Source organism: Grammomys surdaster, unplaced genomic scaffold, assembly GCF_004785775.1.
Source record: "Grammomys surdaster isolate TR1022 unplaced genomic scaffold, NIH_TR_1.0 63, whole genome shotgun sequence".
Classification (NCBI taxonomy): Eukaryota; Metazoa; Chordata; class Mammalia; order Rodentia; family Muridae; genus Grammomys; species Grammomys surdaster.
In genome coordinates this window covers 3,501,651-3,508,743 of record NW_021604565.1, presented here as the reverse complement: position 1 = coordinate 3,508,743, position 7,093 = coordinate 3,501,651, and the positions used below count along the sequence as shown (strand labels likewise).

Genomic DNA, 7,093 nt, shown 5'->3' with positions numbered 1-7,093 from the left:
TCAAGCTTTTGGTCACTTCCCTTGAATCTCCAGTTCTGCCTTTCACTGTGCCCAGATCCTTCTGTTTCTCTTTCTCTTTCATTTATCCACCATCTACTTGTTCCTTTTAGTGGCACCTGGGGTCTCTGAGCGTCTGGGGTTGTGTCAGGAGTGGTCTCGGGAGTATTATGTCTCTCTTGCAAATTATGATACCAGGAAGAGGTCATCTTGAGCAGACTGGTCCCAGATGAGAGAGATATAGTCTCCAGCTAGCTACTTGTTCTGGGAGCCTGTATAGGCCTCCCTGGTACCTGACTGGTGGCCAATCTCAGGCTAGCTCTCTGTCCGGGTACTCTGGCGCCAGACTCATAGATATAGCTTCCCTCCTCTCTGCCACCTACTGACACACATGTGACACGGCAGCCATATCTGCAAGGCCTCTAGGGTTAAGGCAATTTTATCAGGTGTTTGTTTGTTTGTTTGTTTTTTTAAATTAATGAATCACAGTAAAATTCTCATGATAAGAAGCTTATGGAAACTGGAGCCTTATTCCTAAGAAAAGGAAAAATTCGGTTATTTTATAAACTGTAAAATATCTTCAAGGAGTAGTTGCTAGGGTATTTCAATGTTTTCAGAAATAAAGGAAAAAGAAAAACTTTAAAAATCTAACAAAGAAAACTAAAAATGATTATATCAATCTAAGTTATGAACACAGATGAAAAATGCTAATTATCAGCAAACAGCATCCAGCTGAATTGTAAAGACATCGTTTATCGTGGCCACTGGGGCTTGTTCATAAATGCAAGAATGAATCAATACTAAGAAATACATTAATCACTTCATTTTCACAAACCTAATGAAATAGGTTAACTATGCTTATGTAAATTTGATTGAAAACAATGATCATTTATGGCCCAAACATATGAACCACATATCTCAGCCATAATGTACTGTTAGATAGCCAACACAGTTTAGGATATATGGATAATTACAACTATTTTAAAATAAAGACACACTTTCTCTTTATTTTGTAGAAAATAATTTATGTATTTTTTCAGTAAAAGCATAAGAAAAGCTGACAGACATGTGTCAGAAGAGCAATAAACATAGATTTAGCATCTGATAGATAGCTGGGTGTGTCACTGCCATTAGTAATTGTTTAATTTTGTATAGAAGGTTAACTTCAGTGAGTTCCCACTGGATAGATTGAAATGTAATAGTTCCATATGCCTAACTTTTATTTTGAAACATTTTGGATTGTAGACATGAAACATGAGAAACACTCATTACTGCTATTTATATTTCTCCTATTTTTCAGATATTTTGCACAATTAAGTATAATTGTCTAAAAATAGTAGATGTAAACTAATACTATATGTTCATAAATTTAAGTAAAAACAAAAACGAGAACACCCAGCTTCTCTTTTGTTTTTTAAAACATAAACATTGCATCATTCTTTATGTCATGAAATTGATCCCCTAAATTACATATTAAGGTATATAAGAAAGCAAATCAAAAGAAATCAATTATCAGTACAAGAAAAATATGTCTTATTGTTTCAATTAGTGTTGATTCAACTGATTGACCAACTGAAAAGTCCTGATTGAAACAATGACTCTTTGATGGAGATGCTGTTCCACATGTTTTTACTTGATGAATCTGTGAGTTAGTACAGTACCTGTCACAAACATTTGTCATGGACATAAGCAACTGATTAGGTTAAGGGACTGGAGGTCACTTTTGCCACACTGAGATTATTGTAATAGAAAGAGTGGAACGACTTTAGATGGTTATCCTTGGAGATTTTTGTACTGGCACCATTACTAACATAATTGTAGAGAAGATATTGAAAAATAAAATAAAATATTGAAAATAAAATAATCATAGCACGTAATAAACATCATGTTCAAATAAATGAATTCACATAGATTTGTCTCCAAGCCTATCTTTTAATAGGGAACTAATTAATAATTCATATCATCCTTTTCTATAATGTTTGATAACCTTAAATTTTCTATCCATTATGACAAAATGATTATTCATTTCAGTAAGATTTTTTTGAGCAATTTGGATAATGTCAGAGCTTGTTAGCTATTGTGAGAACTTGGGAGAGCACCTGTAAACAGAGCAGATGATGGAAGCCTAATATAGGAAATTTCAGAAAGAAGTTGAATGTCCCTTAAAGACTTTATCAGGGATGTCCAATATTCTGAATTAAAAAAAAAAATCTGTGTTTCTGGTCAGCTGGAGCTGAAAAATTATCCATGATTAGCAAAAGACCAAAACTACTAAAATAAAACATCTACTTCGCTGGGATAGTTAATACTGATTGGCTAAGGTTGAAGAATCACCTAAGATTAAGAAGCAACCAGCATCATTGATATAAAATCTTCCAGGAAGAGTTTCTCAGGGTCAGTGCGGAGAAGCTTTACTCCAGAGGGGTCCAGTTGTATACCTCACTCAGGCAGATGAACTGGGTAATGTGTAAGTGTCACCCAACTGACACTTGTTTTGATGGTATGAAGGGTTCATGGAGCTCAATTGAGGCTTGGCACCGTGTGACAGGGATGGATTCCCTAAAGAGAGTCCAGAGGAGGCCATTAGTGAAGGTGCAGCCTCAGTGGTAGAAGAAGCTCCAGGATTGATTGACGCATGGAGAGAAGTTGAGGCTTAGTGGAATATCCCAGGCCAGAGTCCCTGAAGGAAACCCAGGAAAAGTTGCTGTTATGGTGATGCCAAGTTGCAGTGGAGATATGAAAATTTGGGAGATGTCAGTACTATGAAACCATTGCCAAGAGTAGCAATTGCTGTGGAGTGGAGCTTTTGAATTTCTGAGATGAACTGTGTTTTCCATGGTTGGCAGAACTAGAGAACTAGAATTGCCCAAGCCCTTTGGAACCTGGAGGATCATGAGTAGGTCCCAGACATGAATCACTGAATTATATCCACTGGTGGATATGCTTTCTTGGTTGATTATGACTGTGCCCTAGTTTTTCCTGTTTAAAATAAGAAGTATTGGGGGCTGGAGAGATGGCTCAGCAGTTAAGAGCACTGACTGCTCTTCCAGAGGTCCTGAGTTCAAATCCCAGCAACCACATGGTGGCTCACAACCATCTGTAATGAGATTGGATGCCCTCTTCTGGTGTGTCTGAAGACAGCTACAGTGTACTCATAAATAAAATAAATAAATAAATATTTTTAAAAAATAAGAAGTATTAACTTATTCTTTATATTTTCAAGAGTCCACAGTTAAGAGACTTGGGAATTTCAGAGAAATGTGTAATTTTATAGATTGAGAATTTTAGAAAGACTTTGGATATTTTAGTCAGAATTACATATTTAAGGTAAACTGAACTTAGAAAAAGATTTTTAATGTTTTAAATATAGTGAAATTTTTTGTTAATTAATTAATTAATTAACAAATTAATTAATTAATATCCAGCCACAGCTTCCCTTCCTTTCTCTCCTCCAAGTCTCTCCCTCTTTCCTCTCCTCCCCTCGTTCCTTCTTCCTCTCTCCTCAGAAAAGGGGAGTCCTCCCGTGGATATCAACTAGCCTTGGTATATCAAGTTGCAGTATGACTAGGTGCATTTTCTACTATTTAGGCTAGACAAGGAAACCCAGTTAGGGGAAAGGGATCCAAAGTCAGAAATACAATTAAAGACAGCCCTTGCTTCTGCTCTTAGGGGGCCCTACATGAAGACCAAGCTGCACATCCAAACTGTACAGAGGACGTAGGCCCATCCCAAGCATGCTTTTGTTTGGTAGTTCAGTCTCTATGAGCTCCAATGGGACCAGTTTAGTAGACTCTGTAGGTTTTCTTGTGGTGTCCTTGAACTTTCTGGATCCTTCAATCCTTCCCCTTCTTCCACAGGATTCCCCCAGCTCTGCCTGATGTTTGTCTGTAGGTCTCTATATCTGTTTCCATCACTTCCTAGGTGAAGCCTCTCAGATTACAGTTAGGCTCTTGTCTGCAAGTATAGAATAATTTAAATTGTAGTGCCATGGCATAGATCTCAAGATGGAGCAGGTTGGCCATACCTTCAATATCTGCTCCATCTTTATGACTGTATGTCTAGTAGGCAGGACAAAATTTGGGTTGAAGGTTTTGTGGCTTAGTTAGTGTCCCCATCTCTCCATCAGAACTCTTGTCTAGTTACATAAGGTGGCCATTTCAGCCTCTATATCACCCATTGCTATGAGTCTCAGCCAGAGTCACCCTCATAGATTCAGAGGAGTTTCCATTCAATGCAATCACCATCAAAATCCTGACACAGTTCTTTATAGACATTGAAAGCATAATAATCAACTTTATATGGAAAAATAAAAAAACCCAAGATAGCTAATACAATCCTGTATAACAGAAGAACTTCTTAACATACTACCAGACTCAGCAATACTTGAGGATGCAGTAGGATGGAAGAAATATGCAACCTTTTTAAAAAAAAAAAAAAACAGATAAGCAGATCAGATGTGGGTATTAGAACACGTTGTAAATGGCTCCATTACTATCTGGAATGACTTATGAGGGTAGGAATTCAATTCACCCAGGGCATACAAACAAACAAACAAACAACAACAGATAAAGCAAGTCAATTGAAGTTTTAGTATAAAGACATTTTCTTTACACACTTTTACCTTTACCTAATTTGTGCTATGGGGAGAATTTAGTGTAATGATGAAAGTTGGCAATAATGTATTTAAATTATGATGCTTCTCATATTCAAATCCCTCCTTATGTTTTTAACATCTTGAATTCAGTGATATCAGGTACATATAGTTAAAATGATATTATAATTAAAAGTATCTCATGTATTTGTGAAGTATCTCATATGCAAATACCTTTCAGCATTAGCTGCCTTGGGTACTAGTAATACTAGAAGGTAGATTTAAAAGGAAGAAAAAAATTGAAAAAAAGGAGAATAACTGACATTCAGATATATTTTAAGAGGTTGCCAGTTGACTTTTGTTCCTTTTATTTAAGTAATGAATCAATGAAAATACAATATTTTGGCCAGGCAGTGGTGGTGCATGCCTTTAATCCCAGCATCTGGGAGGCAGAGGCAGGCAGATTTCTGATTTCGAGGCCAGCCTGGTCTACAGAGTGAGTCCCAGGACAGAGAAACTCTGTCTCGAAAAACAAAACCAAACCAAAACAAAATAAAACAAAATACAATATTTTGAAGCATCACCAAAGCATTAGTAAGTTCATGTTTAATCATCCCAGTGCAACCTGTTTATATAACTTACATAAGTGCGTTTTCCCAGCAACTGTTACTCAGAGACTTGCTTTACTTGTGAAAGTACTACAGTTCAGATCTGTGTGCCTCCAACTCCTACAAAATGCTGAGCAGTATTAATTTTGTGTATTGCTTCTGTTGCCAAGGTCTAGGGTAGCCCTGGGATTCGTCAAGTCTGCACTGGAGGGGGTGATGCTGGCACATGTGAGGCACAAGTAGAAAAAATGTCTAGTTTTTTTTTTTTTTTTCTGAAGAGATGAAAGTGATGGTTTTATAATTAAAAATTTCTCCAAAGAATGTTTTTAGCATTCTTTGAGTGCTGTAGAAAAGATCAGGCTGGCGGACTTTCTGGGGAAGGTGACTGAACAGTTTTCATACCTACTTGGATTTGACTCTGATTTTGAACACTGACCATCCTCCTGGAAATGACTGATCACATGTGGAACAGGAAGCCACAGGTCTCTTTCATTCTTGGTTACCTGAAAATTGAATCTTGAATTGTGATGAATTCTTAATCTTGCCTCTGCACAGGATGGCCTCAGGTGTCACGTACGTCCCGGGAAATGTTCCCTCCAGTTCTAATGTCACTGTGCTATTCCCAGCAGCCCCTTCATTTCTTTCCTTTTGGCTTTGAAGTTTCTTTGATCTCTCAGCTACCTGAAGAGTGTGGGAAAGTCTATCAGAAAAATATCTCCTTTCTATTCTCACAGCAAAACCAAAACAAAAATACAACATTAAATTCAGAGCAAAAAAAAAAAAAAAAAAGCATTTCTGAGTTTCTTTGATGAATACTTGATTTTGAGTTCAGTTACAGACTCGTGAAGTAGTTAAAATTTAACTTCCATATAGTCTCACTCTTGAAAGGTCTTTCCTTTACACATCTTAGAAATTTATAATAGTATATTTTCCACCACTTCTTATAAGCATTTAGTTTATTTATATTTACATGAATGTTATCAATTTAAGTAATGCTTCTCCCTGAAAGAATTTATGTCATAGTCAATGAAAATGAAGTTTAATCGCAAATTTCAGATGTACAAATCAAGAATGATAAATAATTCCAAGCAGGAAGATCATTCTCTATGGTTGACAAAATATACATTTGTTCTCAAATAAATCAGCTAAAGACTATCAGCTGATATCATGTCTTGAAGGAATAAATGTCATACATGATTTTGCTGATGTTGGTCAGTGAGCATCCAGGTAATAGATTAGGTTGCTTCTATCAATAGATGTCAAAAACCTTTCGGTCTTACTAAAGAAATTTATTGTCATTATAGTAACTAGAAAAACATCAGAACAACAACAAAAATAAGACTTGGCTATGTATCCAATTGTGTTATAGTTTTCATAATTTGTTGCTGTCTTGGTCAGGGTTTGTATTTCTGCACAAAACATCATGACCAAGAAGCAAGTTGGGGAATAAAGGTTTATTCAGCTTTTGCTTCCACATTGCTGTTCATCACCAAAGGAAGTCAGGACAGGAACTCACACAGGGCAGGAACTTGGAGGCAGGAGCTGATTCAGAGGCTATGGAGGGGTGCTACTTACTAGATTGCTTCCCCTGGTTTGCTCAGCTTGCATTCTTTTATTTATTTATTTATTTATTTATTTATTTATTTATTTATTTATTTATTTTTTACACTCCAGATTTTGTTCTTCTCCAAGATCTGACTTTTCCACATCCTATACCTCATTCCCCATCCTGTCTCAAGAATGTCCCCACCTCTCACCCTCCCCCCACCCCACTAGACCTCTAAACTCCTTAGGGCCTCCTGTCTCTTGAGGGTTAGGTGCATCTTTTCTGACTGAACTTAAACCCAGCAGTCCTCTGCTGTATATGTGTTGAGGGTTTCATATCACCAGCTTGCAT

General features: G+C 36.7%; 1 non-coding gene across 1 annotated transcript; it reads right to left on the bottom strand.

Annotated features, from left to right (window-relative positions):
- Positions 1-303: 303 nt before the first annotated feature.
- On the bottom strand, positions 304-430 carry LOC114622069. The gene has a single exon (XR_003711542.1). It is a non-coding gene; the product is annotated as a small nucleolar RNA SNORA17 (small nucleolar RNA).
- Positions 431-7,093: the final 6,663 nt, after the last annotated feature.